Here is a 14,340-nt window from a genome sequence, read left to right on the forward strand (position 1 = left end):
CGCCGCCAAGACCCGTCTGGTTCCACCTTCCCGGTTTCCAGGAGCCGCAGCGGGGATGGCGTTGATCCCCGCGGTTCCCTGGGTTTTGCGGACTAAGTGGCAGAAATAATGTGCGGGCAAAACGCCCTGAAGCCACGGATATGCCCGTCCTTGCATCCGGCCACCAGGTGAACCACGCAACAGTTGCATCCCTTCGCATCCCTGAAGGAGCTGAAATACAGCGTTTAGCTAATAAACGCGGTCTAAAACCAGTGTGAGATTTTGGTAATGTCCTCGCTTGAAATTAAAAAAAGTCACTGATTATACAGAGAAATATGTATAAGAATGTAAGTATGATTTTTGGCTTTCATCTCTTGAACCTGATTTGTTATGCTCAACCCTTGCTTTTCTGGCAGTATAATGTTTTTCTAGGGAGCTGACTGCCTTGACTTTAAACCTTTGATGAATTGTGAGATTGCACAAAAAGTTTGAAATAAGTAATGTAAACAAAATTCTATTTATTATAAATATGGTAATATTGATAATTGGGCAAAACCACAAGAAATATTTTTAAAAAGACCTAAAAGCTTACAAAGTTGTAAGCTTACTTCATAAGGCTTTAGGTAACTATGTAGTCAGAAGAAAGTGTTTAATGTGATCTCTTGATATTGTATGTTTAAGGGAAAAGTCGATTATCCAACTTGGAGAAAGTGGTCTTCTTTCAACTGGATGCCGCCTTCTGTATCCGTCTTTTCCATTTATTTTGGACCAATTTTAATATGTCAGTGTTGATGTCGATGTTATAATATATTGCTGTTGTCCTAATACAATTTTCAGCGTTAAAGGACAGCTTTTAACTGTGAGATTTTTATTACCGTGACACATTCTTTTCATAAAACTGTTCCTTAGGAATGTGGTAATCTTACACACTACCATGAAATCAGAGAATTATAGACATGCTCTTTGGAAGGCATCTCTGGAGGTCATCTAGTCCAGTTTCTGTTCTGGCCTGCATGGTTACTGGGACTAGATTGGGGCTCAGCTATGACTTTTGTCTAGCTGAGTCTTTAAAATCACCAAAGGTGAGTCCCCAGTTGTGGTTCAGCAGGTGTTCATTGTTCTAGTGATCCCTGACAGTCTATAAATTGCTGTTTGCAAATGCAGTTCTGTGGATAACATAGGTGAGTGTTAAGTGAATGCCACACAGTTTTGTGCTGCAAGTAAGGTATTTATTTTTCTTACATACCTTATCTAAACACACTGATCTATTTTGAATTCTTATAATTTGATTTTTTTAAATGACATGTAAGTTATGGGACAATAAAATAAAATAGTGACACATGCATAATTTTCCATGAAAATTATAACATGTATAAAATATAATAATAAATATTCGCTGTTTCTTGGCATGTCATCCCATACCAAGATGCCTTTAAGTTACTTTTTTTCCAGATTACCCACTGCTAAGAATTTGTATTTAAGATCAATCCATCAGAGAGGGTACAAAGTTTCATCTTCTAATGCAAGAAGACTGTCAGACTGTCAAAACCCAGCTACTATTCCTGATGCATCCTATCTCTTAGGATTTTACAAACAACTAAAAGAATACTGAGGATAACTAAAGCCTATGAGGAGTGTTACTCATTTAATGTTTTGGACAAATTTACTAGAAAGATACAAAATACTTTTCTAAGGTCAGCTATGAAAATTCGGGAAGCTGGTATGTCCTGTTTCTGTTCTTCATGTGAGAAACATTTGTGTCCTGTAGCAGCCCAGCAGGTAGGCTCTGCCATTAGCTCACAGAGAAGATGGCTTTCTGAAAGGACACTATAGCATGACACCACCCAAACAGACAAATGGAAGGTGAGCTGCAAGAAGGAGCTGACGTATAGGCAACAGCTGCCATAGTTCCTTATGGAAAGGGCATTCACAACAGGGTATTTATTCAGCAGGATTTAGTTTAAAAAGTAATGTATCCTTGAGTTTAGAAACCAATAAACTAACCCCTGTATATTTCACTGTAACAGATTATAGTTGGTGCTCATTTAGGGAATGGTACAGGGTCAACTGATAGCCATTAAATTTTTAGGTACTTTTGGTTCCTGTAGTGCACTTACAGAGATGTTATGGAAGAGTTTGGGTGTTTAATCTTTTATAGGTAAATACAAACTTCTTGCAAATGCTTTGTTAGAATTGTCAATCATTTAGAAAACAACGGGAAGATACAGACCAGTGTTGTGGCATGCTGAGTGGAATCAGTTGAATCACTCATGACTGCAGAAGTAATTGTTGAAGTCAACAGTCTTTGGCTGTTTTAAAAAAATTGAGAGGAACTTTGCACTATTAGTGTAGTTGAATTTGCAATACAACTTCAGCATTTTTGTGAAGCAGAAAGGCCTCTGGGTAGTTCAGCACAAAATTTATCTAAGCTTTTTTTTGGTCTGATCACATACTGCTATTTTGTTCTCTCTGAAGTCACTCCAGAGATGTGAATCAGCAGAGTGGTGGGTTGTGATTGCTGAGTGATTCTCAAATGCCAGTGGGTGAATTTGTACTTAATATTGATAGAAGGTAAAAGAAAACATAGAACTGAATAAACTGGAGTAATGAAAACAGGTCATTCTTCAACAAAAATACATTCAAAAAAGTTAAATACTGAATTGAAAGGGTATACTCCATCTGAAGCATGAAAACACTTCTGTAACTTCTTTGGTCAAAAGTGACATTGGATGAAATTCTTACATATAGAATTTGGAAGTCCAAACAGTTGAATTTGATGCTCTTAAGAGTGGTGTTTTCATTGCCATCACTTAGTGGTCTTATCTGAGTCAGAATGATGACTTCAAGTCTCTGTTTCTGCTTTTTCATTAATTTTTCCATGTTCTTAGGAAACTACGATCTGTCAAAAAAAGATACATACTGATTTTTTTTTTAAATTCCCCAGAGTGGAATTCTTGGGAAAGTTAGGCTCCATGTTTTTTTTCATCCACTTTAAAAACAAATCATAACTAGATAACGGACTTTTTTTACACACCATGCAGCCTTTACAATGAAGCTCGGGGGAAATATTGCAGTATTCACTTTGATTTATGGCTTGGTTTTGCTAAAGAACTAGGATTAAAATGCCTGAAACAGAACGATTCAAAGCCCTTTATTTTTGAACCAACTTTCTGGATCCCAAATAGGCTGAATTCAAAATAACATGAAGAAACCTGGCATATAAGCAGTGAAGTTAATTTTGATTTGTGGAGCCTTTACTCAATTTCTCAACAGGAAAGTCTCAAAAATTTTTTTCTCCTTGCTTTTTCTCTGGCTACCACTCACAGAATTGAGAATTTGAACTTGCAGACAGTTTTTTTGTGATGAAGCCCTGGAAGCATTAGAGGGATTTAGCAAAGCTGGATGATCAAGAGGGAGCAAGAGGAAAGTCCTGTAGTTGCTGAATTCTGCAGTAGCAGATTTTTCTTAGTGGAAAGTGAAGGTGATTCAGCATAGTAATTTTTTGTGCTTACTGGCACTTGTAAGCTGCCTGTACATTGCTCGTTGTTATTCACTTCTTCAGTCCTTGGAAGGGGAGACTTAGGACCCAGAATACATGGAAACAGACTTCTTTGATCAGCACTCACTAGCTCTGCAAAGAGTTATTAGCAAATAAACTGTTCCTTAGAGCTGTTAGCCACATTTTTGCTGAGAAGACACTTTGCATTTGTTCCTTCCCTGCTTAAGAGAAAACCTCTGTCAAATCCCTTATTTTGTCACTGTTACATCCAGAGGACTATTTCAGATTGTGTGGCCGTGGTTGCAATGGCTTGAAAGGGTGGTTCTCAAGATTCCTTTGGCATTAGATATCTTCAAGTCCTCTGCAGCCAGCATAAACGCTAGCTGACATAAACTGGAAGTTGTCAGGCTTGACCATTCCCGCATACGTGCAGTTCTGTACTTGTGTCTGTTTAAGGTCAAATTTGTACTGCTGGGTGATAAGGGTAGCATGTGAACTTGATCCTAATTAGTGTTTGTGGAATTACTGTCTATGTACCTGTCCCAGACAACACAGAGAGATTACTCACATTTTAAAAATAAATAAAAGTTTCCAAGGCTTAAGAAGTTGTCTTCACTAGTATGTTTTGGCGTTGGGCATGTTTTTATGGTATATGGTAATACATTTTTAAAAGGGGTCTCTATCATGATAAAATCTGAGCTCTTCTGCAACAGGTATCACATATGGCTGAGCTGAACAGCTGTATATGTGAAATTCTGAACACTCCATTCAGCGGGTCTAAAGATTTAATTGTGTAACAAGCATTAACAGGGATGGCTTCTTGAAACAGCTCCAGGTCAATATGTGGGAGCTAGAGCGTTGTTGTCAGTAGGGAATATGTACACAATCATCTATCCTGTGTTTCCCAACACTATCCTTCTGTGTCTGATTAAATGAATACAGAATTTTCCCATGGACCCCTAAATCTGAATTGAGGCCAGGTTAGATGCTCAAACTGTGACACGTTCAAACATATTGCCAAGAAAATGAATGGGAACTCAAATATCTTATTAAGAAATGCATTAAAATGCTTCATCACGATCCTGTAGAGTAAATTAGTATTCCCACACAGGTACATGAAATGTCTGGATTTAGGAAATGAAATGGCACAACTTGTCAGCTGCAGTCTTCATCTTCCTTCTGTCTTTATGGTACAAGTCCCCACAAAACAGTCTCATTTTCCTGGTGCTCAATGCTTAAGGTAGAGTTAAGGCATCATCTTGCCTTTGCCTTGTTTTATACTCCTTTTGAAGGTTAGGCTGGCATATGGTGTCTACACTTGCCAAGACTCCAGATCTGGAGAAGCTGCTGAGTGACACAAACTTTACATGGACCCAATGACCTTGAAGCACACATGAAGGAAGAGAAAAAAGTCAATTGATTGTCCTATGAGGAAGGAAATTTTTGTTCTCCCCCAAGTTTCACAGATTACAACCTACCAAGGCTCCAGGCTAAGTTGTCTCTTCGAAGTTTTTTTTTTTTCCTGTAAGTCTTCTGTTAAGGTTAAAATGGTGAAACACTGAGGATTGAGAAATTATCCTGGTGAAATGTGGAAAAAGAAAGTGAAAAGCTTCTCTGCTCAGTTTAAAATTGGGTTCAACTGAAGTGGTAGAAAACTCTACAATCTGGGGGAGTGAGATAAACTGCAGGGCTGTCATTTGCCTTTAGAAAACTAAACAGACACAGAAACTTCTGCATCCTATTGGCAAAGGTTAGCATAGACTTTAGTGACTCAGTGTGGCTTTTGCAGTAAAATGTAGGTGTTTTAAGAATACATGTATATTGGGTACATTTTCAAATGCATTCCTAGCAGTTAGGTATATCAGTGTTGTGCAGGTTGGCTGCTTAAGTCAGGAGAGGGAAATGCTTTTATGAATTTATGCATGTGAAAAATGTCCTCCACTGACTTTCATTAACAGGATGTGATATTCTGATTAATTATATTTTTAGTTATATTCCAAAACAGTAAATAATATAAAGGAACAATATTAAATAAATATGAAACACCTTTAAGAATATATTTGATATTTTTTTATAGGGGACAGACTTGGATTTTTTTAAACACATTCCTTGGAATTTCTGACATTGCAAAAACTATCCATTTTTATGCTCTTTAAAGCAAATAAAAAAAATTTTTTAGCTGCAGAATAAAAGCACTAGCTTGATTTGTTGTGTTTGTATACTGTGTTCAGAATGTAACCTTGTCAATGATGATTTTTTTCTTTTTACTAATATATCAAAACAATTTACGTTTGTTGATATGTTTAAAAAATCAAGATTTTGGCCTACTACTATTATTTAGCACAATGTTTAGATGTAGTAACAGTTCATAAGATAGTATAGTTTGCCTTTTTAGAAACATAGGAAAATATGTACAAAAACTCTAATGAAAGTGTTGTTATAAGTTGCAGCAGTAAGCTCTTAAGAAGTGTTGGAATTTAGGTGACTTGTAGGTCTGATGCTGGTGGCCTGTAAAGTCCATGAAAACGGTGTTTTGAGCATAAAAAGTGCTCAGTACCTTGAAAAAAACAGGACCACCTGTCCCATACTGGGCACCCAAAAGTAATGAAACCTTTTTGTCCATGTTGTTCTTGCCTATTTAAAGTGGAAATGGTATAATTGGCCTCACGAGATTGTTTGAAAGGCAGTTAATGCTTGTGCATACAAATGGTATAGGGATCAATTCCACGTGAAGACTTGTTAGAAAGGAATAATTCTGTCTTCAGAGCTGGATTGGAACACTGCTGTAAATCAAGCCTGTGGTTATTTATTGGTGAATGAGATAAAGTAAAATACAGAATAGTTGTGCATTAATGAAGTGGGATCTAGCCTCAGTACTGAAAGAACTGGTAGCCTCCAGGTTCTGTGGGCTCATTGGTGTGACTGGTGGGTTGTGTCATACAGGCTTAGAGAGAGGCAGGGAAATGTGGCTTGGAGCAAACTAGACTAATGTTGCTCTGAGTGGACCTGAGTCCATCTTTCCTGCTTTCACTAAACCAAAGAAAGCTCATCAGATGCTTATGGCTCTTTATGAGGCCTTTTATTTCTTCATAATAGTTCTGGAAAGTGTTTCTTAAGTTTGCAGCTGACTGTAGTTCTGTATATAGGGCAACCGTTTAAAAAGCTTATAAAACAGTACCATAGTCTAAACCAATCTGTCTGCAGTCTTAACAGCATCACTTCTTCTAGCAGAGAAGATGGATAATCATCAGCTTAGAAATGTTACGTTTTTGGAGAAACTGTATTTGTATATGTAGCTGCATAAGCATATAAACACTGCTGTGCATATGTATGTGTGCATGCATATTATGTCTATTTAACCACAGTGTGGCCTGGCAATAAACATGCAAACTAAACAGGACATAAGAATCAAATAAGTGTAAAAAATGTGAGGTGTGTCACTTCAGTTAATAATCATGTGAAGCTGAAGCGAGTGAAAAGCCTTCCAGTGATTTTTGGTATTTCTCATCAAGGGCTGATTTGCAAGAGAATCTTGATGCCAAACTCCTTTTAAATATCTAAGTGTAGGTTCATATGTGTCTAGGACTTCAATTTTATTTTATCCTATTAGTGCCTTTAGGATTTCTACCATCAAAATTCTGGCTTTGCTATTCCTTTCCTATGTACTTCTCCTCCAAGGAGCTGTAGAAGAAGTCCAGGTGGTAAACAAGTTGGTTATGGATTTTGCCACATAGACATATATACCTGTATATTGCAGTGGTGTCAGTCAGTTCTGTGTGATTCCTCTCCTACTTGGTTGAACTGCTCTGAGCTTGATCGGTATTTCCCTTTCCCAGTCCACAACTAATTTATTATAAAGAATGCTTACTTTACAGTTTACCTAAGTTACTGATTCTTTCATGCTTGGTAATGTTGCAGACATACCATGTTAATTATTTTAATTGTCCTCTCACAAAAAACACTGATGAAAAAAATAGACTATTCACTAGAGTTTTAGATTGTATGTCCATTCTTATTTTGGGTCATGTATGACTCAGTTGTAATTAATTGCAGTGATCTGCGAAAAAACATGAAAATTGAGTTTTTGCTGCCTCCTTAGCACCATGAGAGTTTACCCAGTGCTGAAGACAGAGTGTTCTGTTCAATCAGTCTTGTGACAATTTTGAAAAAAATACAGATTACTTAAATAGATGTTGGAAAGAGACTTTGGAAAACCATCAGTGGTGAAGGGGCAATAGATTTTTTTTTAAATTCATACGCTTTTAACATTAATGAGTTTTTGTCCAGAAAGTGGTGTTAAGTAGGAACATTTATTGTTCATGTTTCTAAGTCCTTATTTCATACTTTTCCAAAGCTCTAAGCAGTATTTTATAAGTTGATTTTTTTTTTAAACTGATGCTGAAGAAATGATTCTTCATGGGTCTGGAGGTTATTATTTACAGGATTTTTAGGGTCAGGACACTATACTGCCTGCTCCTTCAGTTCCTCACACCGGAAGGACCTGCTTGGAGGTCAGGAGTTTAAACTGAGTGGATGCCAAATTCTTTAATTTGTCTGGGAAAAAGCTGGCTAAGAGGAAATAGCGGCATGTTCTGAAACACTGTGTGAGTGTTCTTGCGGTATCTTTCAGATACTTTGCTGTTTTCCTAGAATTAAGTACTTTTAGACCTGTCAGGATAACAGGTGTTATAAACATATTGCTTGCTCTTACAAATTAAATACTTGAAAGAGTATTTTGTAAATACCATTCCTTTTAGTCCACTTACGTAAAAGGAAGGAAAATAATACTAGCTCTATATTTTTAATAATATTTTTAATATTTGTAGTAGTAGCAAAGAACTTGTACTTTTCTTAACTGTATCTTCTAGGATTATCTTGTTTTGAAATCCTACATTAAACACTCTCATATCCAGCCTGTAAAGCTGGGAAATAGCTCAGAACTCTGAATTCTATAAATACACCTATTTACTTTACCCAGAATGTCATTTTCCTGGACAGATTCCCATTTTTATTTAATCTTGTAACTTAATATAATTTATGTTTTCCCCAGCTGGGTGTTTTAAAATATATCTGGACCATCCAAAACATGTACAAGTCTATTTTCTTTTTTTCCTTTTGGGAAGAGTGGTTCAATATTTTTAATAGTTTTTAGTAAATAATCTTTGTGAAATACATGAAAAAAAGATGAGAAGCATTTTGGAAACACCAGCCATCTGTGAAGTAATATCGTAAGCAGCGAGTTTGCCATTTTAATGTAAATGAGATGCAAAAACTATGATTCTGGTTTCACAGATACCATCTTTAGTTCTGACACATGTAATCCCATTTAATAGTGCTGCTCTTGGAACGGAATTAAACTTGACTTGGCCTATCAGTGAGATCAGAACCATGCTGTGTTTCTAAGTGCAGTAGTATTATTTTGTCATTGTTTTGACTGATCTCTTCAATTTAACGAGCACTTTTTCCATCCTTGGTACACCAGGAATAATGAAGCACAATGGTGGCAAAAGTCCCAACAGAAACAATACCTATCATGGAAGAAGTCCTAGAGGTGGTCTTGGAACTAGGTTCTGTTGTGGTGTGTTCCAGGTGACACACCCAGTGCATGCACTTTGGACTGGAGTTTTGATAGGAGGAGATACAGTTGTGCCTTTGGGACACTGGATGATCTGTTAAAGTGACAGCAACAGCTTCTAAACAGTAAATGTTGTATCACAGAGACACTTGTGCATCTTCAGGATGCAAAGCAGTGCAGTCTTGTACTGGTTTTTTTTCCCTCTATATCTACTGCATGCAGATGGGAAGGGTTCTTTTTCTGTAAGAATTTTTTAAAATTAGATCTTTTTGACTGACTACAGGGGTAGGAGTAGCAAGTCCTACTTCACAGGAATAAAAAAGATTCGACAGCAGCAATCTTATTTATTATGATTTATTCAAATTCCCTTTACATGCTACAGTCTGACTGAAAAACTACATTAAAATTCACCTTGTGCAGAATGGGCTATAAAAGTAAGACCAATCTGACATAACATCTTGTCTAACTGTGTTGCCTATAAAACCTCAAAAGATGGCAAAGGAAATCCTAACTACATCAAAATAGAGAAGATATTTCCTCTGCGAGAAATAAAAATGTGTGCAATCTATGGTTTAAAAATCTGAAGTGCAGGATCTGTTCTGATTTTAAGAATAGTTTTTGTTGGAATGCTTGTCCACACGTAACATTTCATCCATTTCTGTGAATTATTAACATTACCTTAAACTTTAGTGGTGTGTTTGCAAATACTAAACTAGTTGCACAATGGGAAAGATTTTCAAAGGGACCATTGTACACACACTGTATCACTTGTTACACTGTCCTGTGCTGGTAGATCAACAGCAGTTTGGGGGGGTGTTAGCCTGACTGATGGAGGAAAGACTGCTTTAAGCCTTGATCCTTCTTTGATCTACTCAATAGGAATTTCTCCAGTGATGTCAAGGTCAAATCTGTATGTGAAAAATGGCCTCTGTATAGCTGTGTTATTTTCCATGGTGCAATGATTAAGGTTCTTTTCTTTCCCAAGTAAAATGCCTCACATTAACCTGGATAATACAAACATTCTGGAGGAAAACAAAAGCATTTTAGAAAAGTCTGGGCTGGAATCTTTGTTTCCCACAATTCAAGTAGCTCTGTGTAATCATTCAAAATTAGTCCAGAGTAAATAAAACGGGCTGCCAGACCATAGCAGTTAGGACAGGAATGTCATAGGATGTAAGTTTTGAACCATGAAATATCACATCTCATGTGACAGGAGTCAACTTGGGCAAGAGCATTAGAATCCTGGGATTTTTGAAGATTTTGAACAGAAACTTACAGGGGAGCAAACCCCATGCTTCTTTTGTCTCTAGAAATGTAAATGAGAAATTAGTTGTACATTCTATTCTATTTGACTTGGAAGTTATTTTTAAAGAAAGGCCGCACAAAAGTTAAAAGTTTGCTACTGTAATGCGGCTACTTCACTAAAGAATTAACCAGGGCTTGGGAATTTGCCAGAGCTTGTTGCTTTTGGCTTGTTTCCAGTCAAGTCCTTAAGAAACCAACAACTTGTTATTGCTGTTAATGTCTTTGTGATCAAACACTGCAGTCTGCAGAAAACAGCAGAAATATGTTAATTCCTCCCATAACTTTATCTCATCAAAAACTGTGATTAAAGACTGCAGCAAAACATTTCCAGAGAAGTGCCACAGTTTTTTTGTAAAGCTATGGATTATGAAGTTTTCTGTGAAATGTGGTCAGCCAAATGTAAATTTTTTGCGTCTAAGGATGCCTTTTTATATTGCAGTTCTAATCCTGGCTCATGATCCATCTGTCAGCCAGGAGAGGGAAGCTGTTCAGATGGGAACAGTTGCAGCCTTCTGGTCTTTTAAAGTTCTCATATTTGGGTTTGTAGCCATCCCTTGTTCCACATAGGCAATATTGTTTTCATATGTGGTACTCAGGTTATGGAGTTAAATACAGCTGTGTAACATTGTAGGAATTACTGTTAATGGACAACCAACCACATCAGCTCTGCAAAGATGACAAAGCAACCACACTTTCAGTATTACTTATAAGAGTTTTCACAACACTGTCATATATTTCTTCATATCACCCTTGTTGTAGAACCAGTCTCTTAGTATAAATGCAGGAAACTTTGATAAATCAGGTAGGGGTCAGGTACTTAGGAGAGAAAAGTGCAGCCATGAGGAAACTGTTTAGGTATTGCCCATTCCTGTTTCCTAGGCTGCTGGTGGCCATGTCATGGTCAGCCTCTCTGGTGCTGATAGCTGTGGTGGTCTCTGAAACAAGTTTATTAGAGGACCTGCTATTTTGTAGACTTGCTGAAAGACAAGTGCCTCTGTAAAAATAGGAGTGTTTTCACATTGCAGTGGCCATTTTGGATAAGCTTTCGGCAGCATGTCCCCTTCACATTTAGTCTTAAAACTAATATTTCAGATAGAAAGACTTTTGGAAGTTCTCACTGCTGTCAGATTACTGAGGGAGGAAGAAGGGCTTCAGAAGCTGCAGACCCAGCTCACCAGAGGCAGGGGAATTCACTAATTTCCCTTCAGCTGACTTCACTGAACCTCCTGTCCTCAGTCACGCTGTCTGGCCACATGTTCTGTGTGCGCAGCAATAGTGATGAAGCAGGCCGGGAAATTCATCTAGCAGAAAAATAATACAGAAAAATAAATATCTAACTGAATTATATTTCAGCTCAGCATCTAGCTAAATTGTTGGGATGTACCTGCACAGGAGATCTTAGAGGTATGGAGAAGGAATGGACCTGAAAAGGTAGAGAAAAGTTCTGGAATTTAATAATTTTCAAACAGGGGCTTTAAAAAGGCAGTTTATCTTTTGACACAGGTTTAGATTAGACAGTGTCATGGTATTTGTCATATTTGTAGGACAAGCAAAGATACTTACCTGGGTCACTGAGGAGTGTAATCTCCTGCAGGAATAAATATTTCCATTGACAAATTTTGTAGAAAATTTTGTTTACCTTTATCAAAAAAGGGAAATACATCATTAAGGTTACAGAGAAGATGGCTGCTGAGTGATCCAAAGGATCTTGAGTAAACCGGAGAAAAACAAAATAGTTAAAATAATTAAATGGAATAGACATTGAAGTTACAAGTGGTAATTTTAAAGAGTGGTGGCTCAGGGAAATTGCAGACACTGAAGAAAAACTTGGACAAAGAAAATAAGAAAAAAAAACATGACTTGGAACAGAGAAGCAAACAGGAAAAGTTCCAGTCAATATAATTGGAAGGAAATGTAAGTAGTTTTGAAACAAGAGATACCAGCATCATCAATCTGGGTCAATTTTTTGTAGAGAGAATTCTCACACACAGAATCTCTGTCTACTGAATTGTTCAAGTATGCAGTATTTTTGAGGATGTTCATTGCTTTTCCAGATGTGCATGTTACCCTTTGTGGTTTGGCTGAGATCAGAGAGACTAAACGAAAGCACAGCATGTATCAGGGATGTGGGAAAGTTTGTTCACCCTTTGCAAACTTTCCTCCAAATTGTAGCTGACTTGCAGTTACATACCATGTTAAGAGAATCAAAGAATCAAGATGGTTTTCTTATATTAATTTCAGTTCCATTCTTAGGAAATGTAAACTCTACCTTCTTGTCCCTGACTACCTCATATGTTTCAAGACATCATTTCCCACTAACAGCTCCAGCTCTTTTTCTGCTTAGTAAAAGAAGAAATATGTGGCATGGGATTTGTTTTCAGGAATCTGTGGGACTTGATATCCTGGAGGCTGTTCTGAAGTTTTCAGAGAATGGTGGGGAAAGAGGACCAGAAGTACTATTTTGGAATATGAAAATATTTTGGAGCATGAAAATAAAGACCCCCCATTGAGTTTATTATAATATTTTTTGTGTCATTGGATAGAGAACGATGTTCCTTTTATGTAGAATTGTGTAGGATATTTATTGTCACCTCCCCTCTAGCCCTGTCATAGTCCTTTAGGAAAACTGCTTGGCTTATTTTTAGGTCATCATTCTTAGAGTGAGTATAAAATGTTTATTTCAAGTAACAGTTACAGTACTTCATTAATTAATAACAAAATTAAGTATATTTTTAAAATATAAAAACAATGTATAATTTTTGGTCAGTGGGAAGAATGTGATGAGCAAGATTAAAGGAAGATGAAGAGGAAAAAGAAATCCAGACATCCATCGATAAATGAACAGATTATCAAAGACTGATGATTACTAATTGGAGGGTTCAATGATGAGTCACTTTATTTAGGTCAGTAGAATACTGCCATATGAGATTGGAATCAGGCCTTCTCAGCAGTACAGTTTGCCATCTAGCAGTTTTAAGAAGAACAAGAGTACTTAATTTTCAGACCTCTCCTTGAGTATCACAGAAGGTATTTCTGTTTGTATGGATGAATAATTCCATTACATCTGTAAACTAATTGTTTTCAGGCATTATTAGTTTGTATTATTTAATTTTTAAAATAAATTATGCCCACTTTAGAAAAATAAAATCTGAGTTTCTGTCAAAGTCTTTGATTTTAATTAATGGTTGATCATGTTATGATGATGGAGAGAGTTTGATGTAAAATGGGATGCAGAATTTTACAAACTAGGTTAGAATCTGTTTTGTATGCTTATAATTCCTCTGATGACCAAGAAAAATTCAGAGCAATTAGAAATATTGGCTCTTAAGCTGGAGGTTTGAACATTAGCTAAGGAAGCATTTTTGTCCTACTTTGGTAAAAGCCCTTCATCACCGTGGTACAGTAAATAATTGTTTACTCATGGTTCTCTTTCATTTGTACATTAGAAAAATAATTATTCTAGTACCAAGTTGATGAATGTCTCAGTTTGCATCCCATGTGCTTAGTTTTTTATAAAACCTACCTCATAATCTACCTTTGTTATACTTTTTCTAATTCTGAAGAACAACTTCCGGTACTAATTTTTTTTGTGTTTGATATAAGAAGGTGTGATTCAGTAAATCACTTGTAGACTTTCCTGTCTCTTTGACATTTTTGATTTCAGAAGTGTTCTGCAGCATAGAGATGCATTTAGATTAAGGGTATAATTTCTTTTTAATGAGGTAGCCGTGACCCTCCACCTGCAAATATACTAGTGATGTCATCCATGATCATATTAGTTTTGCTAATTCATTCTGGTACATAAATTACAGTGTGAGTACCTACAGATGGCTTCTCTTTTGTTACTATTTCTGCAAAGCACAATGTCTCTATCGAGACCCATTCTGTGGCAAAACCACAGAAGATGAACACTTATTTTAAAACATGTACTGAAAAAGGAGGCTGTGCTCATTTGCCAGAGGACTTCAACAAACAGGGCATG

The 14,340-nt window shown here is 36.7% G+C and overlaps 1 protein-coding gene across 1 annotated transcript in view; it reads left to right on the forward strand.

The window, feature by feature from the left end:
• Positions 1–14,340, forward strand: part of GUCY1B3 (guanylate cyclase 1 soluble subunit beta) — a 43,443-nt gene that overhangs the window by 659 nt on the left and 28,444 nt on the right. The window lies entirely within an intron of this gene.

This window comes from Lepidothrix coronata, unplaced genomic scaffold (genome assembly GCF_001604755.1).
Source record: "Lepidothrix coronata isolate B3197 unplaced genomic scaffold, Lepidothrix_coronata-1.0 Scaffold13, whole genome shotgun sequence".
NCBI classification, from domain to species: Eukaryota; Metazoa; Chordata; class Aves; order Passeriformes; family Pipridae; genus Lepidothrix; species Lepidothrix coronata.